The sequence below is a fragment of the Ciconia boyciana genome, chromosome 8, assembly GCF_034638445.1.
Source record: "Ciconia boyciana chromosome 8, ASM3463844v1, whole genome shotgun sequence".
Lineage (NCBI taxonomy): Eukaryota > Metazoa > Chordata > Aves > Ciconiiformes > Ciconiidae > Ciconia > Ciconia boyciana.
This window is the reverse complement of record NC_132941.1, coordinates 47,585,553-47,599,228: the sequence shown is the minus strand read 5'-3', so window position 1 is coordinate 47,599,228 and position 13,676 is coordinate 47,585,553.

The following is a 13,676-nucleotide window of genomic DNA, read 5'->3' as shown; positions in this document are numbered from 1 at the left end:
TACTTCAACTAAAGCAAAAACTGCATTTAAAGGAAAGGCTGTTCTTTGCACAGTTTAATGCAATTTCTCCCTCCTTCTGCATGGTTGTGTAGAAGGTAGCTCAGAAGACAGCTCTTGATTTATGGCTAGTATAAATCAAAGAAGGGGCCACTGATGGGCTGCGCACAATCTAATTTGTCTGGGATCCCCAAAAGAATTTGCCAAACACTAGAAGATTAGCAGTTCTCACTTACCCTAATGACAAGAATGTGTCTTCAGCACTGATAAATATTCAGAGACTATCAGCTGCTGACTGCTTGCTATGTTTAGGCAGAATTGTGCAGATTAACTCCACAGGGCGTCTGAGAGGGACACAAGCTGAAGCTATATAAATTCTGAGATTTCAGCATGCTGCAGGGACTGAGCAAGCCACAAGTTTAAGAATTCAGGAAGACTTCTCCCCAAAACAGAGTTACAAAGGGCAGTACAAATGCTGCGCTCTCACAATAAGTGGCCTGAAGAGTATTCAGAGGTATCCTTTACCACAAATCTACAGTTTTCACTTGTTCACAGTTACATTTCTATGTATATATTTCTATCGACTTATCAATATATCAATGCTTACCTGAAGAATGTAAGAACAGATGTTGTGGTCTACCTCCGCCTCAGAAACTGTGTTATAGGGTATCAGCTGTTCCAAGTAAGCCAGGCGCACATTAGCTCTTCAGAAACGTTAACTTTATTAACCATTTCAGCACTGAGCACTTTTTTAGCATCCAGTTAGAATTCTTGTCCATAATTACAACCCTCTTCCCATAACTCCCAAGGCACCAAGGGCACAACTAGTCACCCATCACCAAGAAATTAGCAGGGAAAATTTTTGTTGCCTTTTTTACATGAAGCTGTAATTGAAATTCTAGTATGAGTCAATTCAGATATCTAGATATAGACATACAGGCAGAAAAATAAAACCAGAACTGAAAATTAAGCTTAGCCTGGCAAAAAGGGAAAGGACACAGCAGATCATATAATAACTTTCCAGGGCAAGATTATTTCCACTATCTTTCAATATAGTTAGTCTAAGAAAAGACTGGTAACACTGCAGAGGAGAGTGTTAGTTTTCACAGAAAACATGACCGGTACAGGGTAATCCCTACATTCCTCCTCCATTCTGGCTTTTTCACCCTCTTTACATTTCATACCACTTGCTCCCTCACCAGACTAGATAAAAGTGGCTAGATGTGCCTTTGCTGCTGACTGTAATTGTCTTTGTGAAACTCCAGCCTTAATTCAGAAGCAGAGCTCAGTACTGATGGCCAGAAGGAGACACCTTAGCTCTCTTCCCCTACACTCCTGGCTGTGCCCCTCTGTTCTCTTGTATCACCTGTGCCACCAGCTGATCCTGCTCCCTAAATCAGCAGAAACCCACATCTCATACAACAGCACCCACAGCAGATTATGAGCTGAAAAATCTTGAATATCAGGTGTGACAAATCAAGATTTGCTTTGTGGGAGCACACTACAGCTGCCCAGAAACATCGATAGTGAGCTTGCTATAAGTTCTGTGTTTGAAAGCAGAGACATGCAGTTTGTAATGCTGCTCCATCACTCATCTTCAGCTGATGCTATTCACCAAGGTGGAATCCTGCGGATCAAGACTTTGACATTAGTAAGACAAGTAACCAGAACTATAATTAATAGAATAACTTTGCTCTGTCCTAGAAGAGTCTGGTGGCAGCATTTGCTGAGAACTGATCTTTTTTCTAATGAAAAAATTTACCTCAAGTTTTATCTGTTAATATCGGAAAACTATGGCTGGAGCACATCTTGCAAAAATTCTTTTTTATTCTCTCTGCAGAGTAAAATTATGCTCTGGTTTATACAAAGTAAAAATTGACCTCTTGATCAAGAGAACTTTTATGTTCATTTATAGACTTTATTTACTGTTCTGTATCTCTGGAGAGCCTGGATTCTCATAGTTAAAAACAGATGAAAATTACTTTCTTAGCTTTTTTCCTTACAAGCACATAAATCTCACTCCATGTAGCAAATATTTGTCTCTAGAGAAAATACATTTAAACTTCCCCAGAGATTACAAAAGCTCTGCTAAAGCAAGAAGCTATTCTATCATACCCAAAATGGCATCTAAGCCCATCCCAGTCCCCTGTGAAGCGGTCAATGCTTCTCACGCCCTCTGAGTTTGGCCAGTGCCCCTGTTGCCCCACAGGGCAAGACATTGCCTCGCAGCTGAGACCCCTGCCCCTACTCGCCCTTTCCAGCCCATAGTGTCAGGCAAGGGATTACAGTACTCTGGGAAGAAAGATGCTGGCAGTCACCTCCAAATCAATCACCAGCATGTCTGGTGTCCAGCAAGGGCCAGTAACAAGCTGCTGACAGCTATCACCGTTAAATATTTATGTCAGCTACACCTGCTGAGGTCCAGGCTGAAAGAGAGCACAGGGTACCTACCATTCATCAGCACAGCCGAGCTGATGGACAGGCGTAAGGCCCCATGGGCCATTCCTCCCACTCCGCATGGGCTCTGCACCCAGCCACATCCTTCCACTCTTCTGTGCTCCCGCTGCAGCTGTGGTAGTTGTCTGCCTCCTCACCGAGCAGATCCTCCTTCCTCAAACCACAGAAAGATCGATTTGCTTTGCTCCTGGGGCAGTTTTCTGTGGCTTCCCAAATAGTCGGTTGGGTGCTGGTATCAGCACTGGAAATGGGAGCAAGAAGAGGGACAGCAGGGGCACAGGACTTCTGCGTCTGACAGCAACAGGCCACTAGATCAGCTCACCTTCATCACTGCATCCTGTCCTCTGGCACTGTCAAGCAGAGTGACCCTTAAGCATGCACTGGATCAGCAGAGGAGCTGTACCCCTCTCTCACCCGAGGACTTGTTGTTCAGCCATTAAAGAATGAGAGATGACACCTGGCCAGTGAAGAGACATTTGCACTTCTGAGAAAATGTCAAGGACATTCATTCCCATGTCAGGGAAAAAACTACAACCAGTTCCTGAATAATGGAGATTCAGCAACTTCTGATCTAATTGTAAGATGAGTAAATCAGGCCTGTGTTTTCTATTTTGGATGTTTTATTTACATTTTACCTTAACTTTGCTTGAGTTAAGAGTAATTTCAATGTTACTGAATAACAAGAAGCCATTCCCCAACTATGGATCTGATAAATTTATGAAGTGGCCACAATAGGGCACAAAAGCTCTAAATTCTCATGCAGGACAAGGATTATGAACAGAAGAGATGTCACTTATTAGACTAACGTGTATAGAGGGAAGAATCAGTCAAGCTTTTAGACATGTAAGCCCTCCTTGATCTTATAAAGACAATTATATCCTTTGACCACCATGGCTACCACAAATCTTGTATGTTGGATGGTATATGTGATATATATAGATATATATATATATCTCCATGCCATGATATTGAAAGGGTTAAATCCCTGACAATCCCTGACTAAGACCTTACTGTGATACACAGACTTGCATTTTTTTCAGTTTCACTCGCATCCTTGTTCTCCTTTGTTCTCTTCCCCTGCAAAGATTGTTTTAGTTACCTGCTGAGCAGAGTTGATGATGGGACATTTCCTGTAACTTCTTACCTAAACAGGCCTTGAGCGAGCTCGTTAGGCTTCCTAATTAAATCACTGATAACAGGAACTCAGGACGATTGTGCCGAAGATAAGCACCAAAGAACTAGTTTAAATCGACCCCCTTGTAACATTCCGAGGCCGAAGGACCGATGAGCTAACTCAATGACCATACATGGACAAAGGAAGCCCAAAGTTCAAGTAGCAGACAACGTGAGGAAGACTATGGAAGACCACCGGAAGGGTGAAAAGACCCTAACCCTAATTTTACTGCGCATGCTTGGACTATGTAAATGAATTCTGGGAACTCATCCCCATAAAACTGCCCTTTTCAGGAAATCGGATGAATATGTATGATTTTTCTGAATATGAACCGATGTGTTGTGCTAACCTGGCGGAGCACTTGTGACGGAGCGATCCCCAGTGCTGCCCAGCGCTGCAATAAAGAATACCTGCTTAATAGTCATCCCGACTATTGAGTCCTGATTTCAGCTTTTCACAGCAACAATATAGCATGGAAGATTAAAAAAATTGCTGTATGAAGCAGTAACTAAAAAGTAGGGCCTGAGTCTGTCTGGGCACAAGCTTGTCTGATCTCTCCAGAAATATCTGTCAGTCTGAAAAAATATCTCAAAGGTATGATCTCTACTTACAGATCTTGTTCTGCCTGTGTCTTTGGTCCATCACAGCTACAGCAAAATATGACAAGTTTTAGCACAGGCTACAGATCCCCCAGAATATAACATGCCATGAAGACCTGAAGCAGGTGGAGCTGGGGCATGATGGTGACCAGGAGAGAGAGAAGGCTCACCCCCCCAGATAGGGATAACCAAAGGAGAGCACAGGGAATGAGCAGAGATCTAGAAAACATGACCTTTCAAGAAAGGCTGAACATCAGAGAACACGAAAGGCCATCTTTAAATACATAAAAGTACTTATGAAGGGGTTACATCCTATGAGGACGGAACAGGGAATAATTAACTGATATTGCAGCAGAGAGATCTAAAGGGCAGGGAAATCTAAGGGTAAAGAGGATGAGCTCTTGGACTAGATTTCCAGAAAGGCCTGGACTCCCACTCTGGAGGGCTTTGACACCAGATGGGGCTACTGTCTGTCACAGATGCAGCAGAGCGACCTGATTCTTGGAAAAATCCAGTCCAACCCTCTTCCAGTCTCTCATTCCTATAGCTTTTTCTTTTATCTTACTTCTAGTTCTACATGCTGCCATTCTTCAGGCCATTTTTACTCTACTTAGTAATCCTTTCCCTAACTTTTCATGGAGACAATCTACCCTGGTTTTCCCTTAATTTTCCGTTAAGTTTACTAAAACACTCAAAATACAAAAACCACATAAAACGCATTTGAAGTTAGCAAGATCAAAATAAATGTGAAATGTTTATGCCTAGATATTTTCTGAAGTTTGTGTTGGTTAAAAGGGAAAAATAAATTTCACAGAGATATGCAATGTAGGACAGTTTCTGAAGACTGTTTCCTGCAAAGGTTGACTGCAGCTACCGTTGAAGTGAAAAATTACCTTTATCCTTTCCAGAGGTGTGCTTTTGTTGTACCCCTCTAACAGAGATCACACCTGAATAGCCTGCAGACACTGCTAATCTCTATTGCAGGAAAATTACATCATTGACTGTAGGAAGTATTTTTGCTGATGAGCAACAGATAATACCACCTCAGATTTTTAGCCTCAAGTTCCTACCTTTCCTGGTTTCATGGATAAATTCACAGCTTTCACATAATGACTTTGACAGAATTCAGATTTCTGCCATGCTGGTTTTTGTTCTCCCTGGCCACTGATGAAGCTCCACGAGGTTTCTCTGATCCTGTTAGTGCTGACACCATAACTGTGAGTAAGAGAAAGTTGACACTAAATTGCAGAGCCAGACTTGGAAAACTGCTTTTTGTCAAAAAGTTTATGGTGTTCACTAAAGGCAGGAGGCTGGAAACGTGGCGGTTTTGTTGAATTCGTTTGTTTTTCATCCCTTCATTGTTTGGAGTGCTACAAAGCAGCACTGCAGAGACTAAGCACCCATTGATGAAAAACTATTTAAAACACCTGAGGCAGTCTAAGCTTTATGCTTCTGCTAATTTTGAGGCTATGCTCTTAGTAGCAGCTGCTAACAGCTTCTCCAGCTCCTCCTTTAAACAAAATCGACTTGTCAGCATTTGCCTGTCAATGAATCTCTGATAATGCCAACAAGTAATTCAGTGCTTTAGGAGCTTTTGTTTGATCAGTGTCCATGAAATGGTAACTTTTTTGTTGTTTTGGCAGACTTTGAGCTACAGATTTCTTACTTTTCATTCAGAACTCAGAGGTTATACCTCCTAAAGTATTTGCTTCTGAATACAGTCCCTCACAAAAGCCACACGGCTAAATTCTGCTTGGAAGCAAATTTCCATGGAAGTCAACACAATCACATACAATTGCAGTTATGGACAGGTTTTGGCACACTGTGGTTAACACAGAAGTCAGCCAGGACAACTTGAATAATATAGCAGCTAATACAGACCTTTATTTACCACACAGGCAATTTGTTCCAATTCAATTTACAAATTAAATCACCTTCCAAGCTGGGATAGGACGCTCTAACAAAAAGGTATGTTCCCAACATAATGACATAGCCTCCTCTTCCTGCTTTAGTCCTTAGTGTCCATATCTTTGAATTGCAGTGTTGGAAAGCAAAGCTGTGAGGTATGAAAAAATGTTTCCATTATCTAAAATTTTAAAATGGGTCCATTGTCACATCAGTATTCTCTGCAATTCTAAGTTATCCAAGTACCTGCTGTTCTGCAGTGTCTCAGTTCTGAATGTATTTTTGGGGTTTTGTCCATCACTGCATCTACCATGAGCTCTTCCAAATCATCTGCAATTAGTCTTACTATTACATGGACTCGTGTTTCAGGTGTCTTTAACGCAAGAAAAACTGACAGCAACCAGGAGAAAAATATGTCAAAAGAAAGATAAAGAAAAAGATAGTTTTGAAATTCTCTGCCCACAGTTTTAATTTAATTCACTGTTGTCCATGTGGTAATAAATTAAATAATTTTCAGTCATTTGAATGTTGACATTAAAAAAAAAAACCTATTTAGTGACTCATTGCATCTGGAACCCAGTTTTTTATTTAAACAATAAGATTTTTGTAACTAATAGAGTTTACAAAATCTGAAAAATTATATGTTAAAAATATGTGAGAAGTGTTATTGTGCTTTTCTCTAGCACAAGATCTCTGTCAGTAACTTAAAAACAAAACCAAAATTGATATTTTGACTCCCCATGTGTGCTGGAAGAAAAAGAGTGAAGTGAATTAACATTACCTAAAAAGGGAACTGAGAGTCATCAGCCCATTCCAACTGTAGTAAACAGGACCCTCAAGTGCTGTTTTACTGTAGATGCTATTTTATTGAACTACAAAACCAAAATACTGATGAAGAGCATAAATCTTTATAAGAGAACAGAATGACCTGTGGAATAACGCTGCCTCTCTTTCGAAAGCTGTGGCATATTAGGAAAAAAAAGCAAGGAGGGGAAGAAGGAAGGGTAGAGAAGATATCTACACCAAGACACTTGTTTCCTCTCACCCTAGTATGACTTCAATAGTTTATAGGTGTCTTCCTGTAACCAGATGTAACCAAAATTATTAGTTTGTTCTTTTGTAACTAAGCAACATAGAGATAGGAGCAGGTTAGACAATGCTTTAATATTGTGTTTGTACACCTATGGCTATGGATATGCTACTATGCCCAAAGACAATTGGACAAGGAGTAGTACGGACATGCTGCTATGTTCCCAGTACAGCCCCAGCCCATCTTGACAAAGAGTCGAGGGGGGTTAGAATAATTGGTTTGTGTTAAGGGTGCCAAATCATTGTTAGGGACCATGCACCATGAAGAAGGGGAGCAAGTTACATAAGCAAGGTGGGATTGCGCATGTCCAGAAGAAGGGGTCAACTAAAGGACACACCTGTACAACCACCAAGGACCACCAGAGACCCCCACGGAAGCCCCTCGGAGCTCAAGGACACATGCGTAATGACCACACAAATATGATAATTAGTTCCAGGAAATAGAATGAATATGCATTATCATTCCAGGAAATTTGATGCATATGTATGTAACTGGACAATATAAGTTTCGGCTGATGTAACCTGCGGTATGCACGCTAGGTGGAACGATCCCCCGTGCATCCGGCGCCATAATAAAGAATGCCTGCTTCTTAATACTACATTGGTGTTAAGGAGTTTGATTCCCGATTTCGGTGACATTCCCATCTCCCCATCCACAAGAGCAGAACAGCCTCAACACTGTGGAGTTAGTTAACATCTCTGCAGCAATTAAAGATGCTAGCCAAAAAATGTTAGCCCTGGCTGGGAGCTGTGTTTGGTGAGATGCCTACCCCTCAAGGCACAGGACAGATCTAAAGAGGGGAGGCTCAGCGAATGTAGTTATTCAGACCAGGCAAGCATAAGGGTCCAGGGGCACTGCTGCAGCTCTGAGCAGGTAGTAGGTACTGCTTAGCAGCATAAGTTCCTCAGTACAGCTATAGCCCAGTTGAACATGGGCTGACCCCTCTGGTGGTCCAAAACCAGTCCTGCGGTCTCATGAAACAAATGTTCAGCTGGTAAAAATTCAGGTACTGACCATGCTGTAGCTACTTGAATTTATGTAAATTGGAGTCCCAGGAAAGAGTATAAGTAAAAAGCTGAGATTCAAGGCTAATTCTGGACATTCTTCCCCATGGCTTAAAAGAGAAATGCCTAAATGCCTTTACCTGGGGTTTGCATACACCAAAATAATATTCTCCAAGTCAATGTCACCACTGAGTAGCATACACAGTCTGTAGTGTACTTGCTTTAGCAGCTCATAGCACCCCTCTCCCTAAAGCTTTCTCTCTCCATCTCTGCAAGACATTTGGACTCCTCCTCTTTCTTTTTACTACCCTCCTCCCTGCTCTAAGTTCCTGGTTTAGCAGGACTCGCATTTGATTGACTTCTGCCAAGATGCTGTTTTGGTCTCTTCACCATGCTTCCTTCTCTTCACTATTGCTTCCTTTGCCTTTGCTACGTAATTTACAGAGGAAGGCAGAAAAGTAGGTCAGGCCGTCTTCAGCTTTAGATACTTGGGATCAACTTTCCCACCTTTGAGAGCTCTTCCTCTGTTCCCATAGAGGCACCCTTCCCACACTGATGGTGAGCTGCGACATACTCCAGGGGAGTGGGAGACAGCACAGGTGATTTCTTGAAGCCTTAAATCTCATCCTAAACCGCTACAGCTCTCCAATGTTAGTGGAAAAACTAACATTGGAGGGCTGCTATTTAAACTACATCAGCCTGCAAACTCTTAACAGTTTAGGAACATTTACCGGATCATTCAGTTGCCCCTGCTGCTAGGAAAGCAGGCAAGGACATGCAACCAGAACTGATTTACTGTGTCACCTGTCCTAGTTTAACTTGCCATGGACAGATTTTTCAGCAGTTGAACAAGTGGTGTCCCCATGGGAAAACCTTGACAAGAGAGGACACAGTCCAGTCTCTTCCACTAACAGTTCATATGAGCTTGGTGATACTTCTGTTCAAAAAAACCCTATGTCAGTCAGCAAAGGTGAATACAGCGCAAGCCTGGTACCAGTTCTAAACCCAAGACTGGTCCAGATGAGCAATCTGCAGACAGTATACACAGTATATACAGCAATGCTGTCAGGCAAATCAGTCCATATACTGAAATGGGCTGCTTCATGATGTTTCATCAGCTCTTTGAAAGTCTTTATTTTATGGATTTCCTCAAATAATGCCACTACTGTGCATTTCCTTAAAATCTTAATGCAAGAAATGGGCTCTTACTGACAACACTAAGATAAAGTAACATTCAATAGGAAAAGCTATCTGAAGATCCAGCTTCTGCTCCCACTATAAGATTGGCAGATAGGCTTCAATCTTATTTCACATTTTTGCTGATAGAAGCACAATTGCTGATACAAACTTAATAGCTATTAATGTAGTCAAAACCATAAGTAGTTGTACACTCCCATCAGCTATAAAGCAGCACAAAGTATCGTGCTTGTGACTAAACCTGGCACCATATCCTTGAATTCTACATAGAAATTACTCAGACGGTCTGGATTATGAGGAAGAATGTGAGAGTAAAACCACATAAAAACAGTACACAGCACAGCACTTTTAGTCTCTAGGAAAGGGAGAACAAATGGAATGATGGACATTAAAAAAATACATGTAACATCAAGGCTTAACAGATAACTAAAAGTGACGGGAGACACAAAACAAAAGTCAGAAGAATGAAAGGCAGTGAGAGGTAGATATCAATACTTCTAAGAGGCATTCAAAAGAGAGATATGTAGATAGCATTCGATGCAAAATGTAATCTTTAATATAGCATTCAATGCAAAACATAATCTTTAATATAGCATTCTTGGCTAGATTGAAATACCCCATGATTAAAGAGCCCTCTTTTTTCCCTAAGTTAATCTTGTTTGCTGGAGAGGTTACAGAGCCTATAATCATACCAGTTAGTGTCCATCTTGCTTTTTATCTGTAGAGCATGGACCTATAAACAAAATATTTCCCTAGTGGCTATAACGTTAAAGCAATGCAGAGATGAGAAAGGTCATTTTGCACAACAGATTTTGAACTGTTTTTCCTAAAGTAAAAATGAAATTTCAAAATTCTTTGGGAATGAAGTATTATAAATGTGTTTAAGTCAAGCAGAACATTTCTGTAAATCACAAATAATAAGCAAACATGGCTTGCATAGATCTATATCTATCTATCTATCTTGTATTGGAACATAGATTTCTATGTCCCAGAAGACCCAAATGTTCAAGTTAGGAAGTACTTAGTATTTTGGCAATATCTGTGTAACAGAAATTTCCCCTTTCGTCCGTTATGTTTATTGCATTAACAGACAGAAGTCACTCCTTAAAAGAAATTCAGCTTCATGGTTTTTCTTTGAAAAGCTGTCATGAGAGTTGAAGAGACTGACTGTACTTGCTGTTTAATTTTTTATTACTCATTTGCATCACTAGAGTCTGACTACGTTTATGAAGTTTAATTTACAAGGAAGAGAAAACTTTCTTTGTGTGAGATTGTCCAAGAGATTTCCTGCTGGGAACATTGCGATCCAGCTTTACTTAAGCAGCGTCTGCAGGAGCAAGCACTTCACTGGGGCTTTTTTGATAAGCAAGAAGTTTAATAGTCAATATTAGTGATGAGAGCATCTCTCTAATAATCTTTACATTATTCATAGACACTCGAGGAAATTAATGTCATGTGACATTTCACACATCAGTATCATATGCTTAAAAAGATGACATAAATTAAGCTCAAAGCATTTTCTCCAGGATTTGTTTCAAAATGTTTGAAATCCTTGTTTGAAAAACAAGGATTATTCAAATTTATTATTTGGATAATATGTTTTAGCTGGCTAAACTTCTTGGAAAGAAAGACATCGAGAGCATCTTGCACGCAGACTTTCCACAAAGCAATCACTTCCCTAATTTCAGAATTATTCATTGAACCACTGAAAGCAAACAATACAGCTGCTGAGAAACAGCCATGGTGAGTGCTTAGTGCTCCAAAAGCTGCATACCAGGTGATTTACACTTCATAAGGGGAAAACTTAAACAGGTAATTGGAAAATAGACTCTTTCTCCTGACTCCCATCATAGTTAAGGAAAGACAGAAACACTTTAAAGAGAGAAGCTGGAATGCATCTGGGTGAAGCATTTCCTGGGATGTTCCTGTTGTTTTTTCCTAAGAGAAAAACATATTTAACATCATATTTAAGTATCCACATGACCCTCACATTTAATGATATCAGATCAGGGCTAGTTGGATTCCTCCTTGTCAAAAGAGGAATAAGTGACTTTTTCAAATACCTCTGAGCACAGAGATGTCTCTGTAAACCCGCTTTCCTCAGGAATTCAGCCACTGAGTTTACTTCAACACCTAGCTACGCTCAAAGCATAAGATTGCTTCAAAGCCACTTTTCAAAGACTTCCCTGTTACAGAAGCAATGTGCTCCCTTCTGTGGGGAGCAAAGGCATGGGCTTTTTCATCTTTTCTCCAAATGTCTCTTCCTCAGCAACATCTTAAAGCCTGAATATAAAGACACAGATAAAACATGTCCAAATTGGCATGGGTCATAAAGCCAGAGTTTCATGTGGGAGAAAGGGAGGATGTCAACCTGTGCAGCAGCATCTCAGCTGTCACTGAAACCTATCTGTTCCCACAGATGATCACAAAGCTTTCTTCCAATAAGGAAACACTTGGATCTGAGATTGTAACATCTATTTCAGAGGAGGAGATTGTGACCTCATGTGTATAGGGCAAAGTCTGAGACCTCCAAACACCTCTCGCATTTAGAAGTTAAATCGCAGTTCTACTGAAGTCAGTGACACGGTCTAAATAATTGATCAAAAACATGAAAAGTAACATCATGTTAAATGCTGAGAGGCTGGTGTAGTTGGGAGTAAGTGCAGGTAACTTCATTCCACTTACAACTGGGCAATAGGGAGCTCAGACTTTGCAGAAATGACAAGCCAGCAAATTTATCTGTTCCTCGGCTGACTGCTACGCAGTACCCATGGCCTGGCTCCGGATAACAACACTGTAGCATCCCGAGGGCTGCAGGGAGAGAGAAGCCAGCACTCTCTAATTTGCTAGGAACATCTGGTAGAGAGCAGTACTGAAAAGAAGTTGTGTAGTAATAACGTCTCTCTTGCCCTTATCACCTCGCAAAGCCTCAGCTCAGATGGAACCCACTGACAACACTGTGTCTTAAAAAGATTTCAATAGTTTTCTAAGATACCCTATTAAGTCACAGTGGTTAAATGTCAGAGGTTGTCAAACTGATAAAACTGCTATGCTAAATGTTTCAATTAAAAAAATAATTGAAGGAACTTATTTTCCTTGCCCATTGTGCATTATGAAAATGCACACAAATGAGTCCAAGACTCAAACACAAAGTGACTTTTTATAAAAGGTCAATTTTGTAGCAGCAAAGCACAAGGATCAGTATAGTAAATGCACTACTGCTTTTTTTGTACAGTGGAAGCTAGCAAATTAGGCTGTTCTCATGATAAAAATACTATTTAAAAAAAATAGTGCTTCTGTGATGTAGTTGTATATTATAAAGTGTTTGATACAGCTGAAAGCTCTGTTAACATCTCTTGTTTCATTTTGCAATCTGGTCCTGAGGCATTCTGCTTTCTACTAGAAGCATTTGCCCAGGTCTCATTACTGCTGGAAGTAGATAACAGTTTTTATCTGATTGGATTCCTTTTTTCTAGGTACTTTTGCCTCCCTTAATATTAGGGTTTTTTTTCCTTTCCAATGCTATCCTAAAACCAAAACAAGTAATATGGGATAGATGTAATACACATATTTCCCTGTGGAGTAAGACATTGGATGCATCCCTTTAGAGTAAGTCAAATAAAATTTTTAAAACCAGTTTCTGCCAAAGTTCAAACAGTGTTATGTAACTTGTAACTGTTACAGTTAAACAATGGTTATGTGGTTACATATAAAAAATGATTACACAGTTAAAAACTGTTACAGGTTAAAAAATGGTAAGGACGATGATTTCAAACACATCTACTTCTATAAATTCCTTGTTTAGGTGCTTGTGTAGTAGCTGCCTGTCTCTCCTGGGAGTCACGAATGTTGTGTTCCTCTTGAGATCAGTACTAACCTCCACGTTGGCATCCACATGCAGATGTGTCTAACATCAAGTAGTTAAGCTTCCAAAGTTCAAGTTTTTAATGAGGTAATTACATATAAACACATAATTTCTGTGATACTTTTCACCATTTTCTCCAGAACACAAACCTGGATAGCACAAGTCTACAAGCAAGGAAAAAGCTTATTTGTACAGCAATAAATACTGTGATTCTGTCTTCTTCAGAAAATAAAACCACATCATTCTGTTGCCAGCTGCTCTTAAGGCAATTCACTCCTGTCAAATGCTCTCAAGTACTCACTCATGTCAGCTTCCTTCCACATTTCTATCCTTCAAGCAATTGAAACCGTAGGAACTGCTGGACCTATGAGACTGCATGGGGACATAG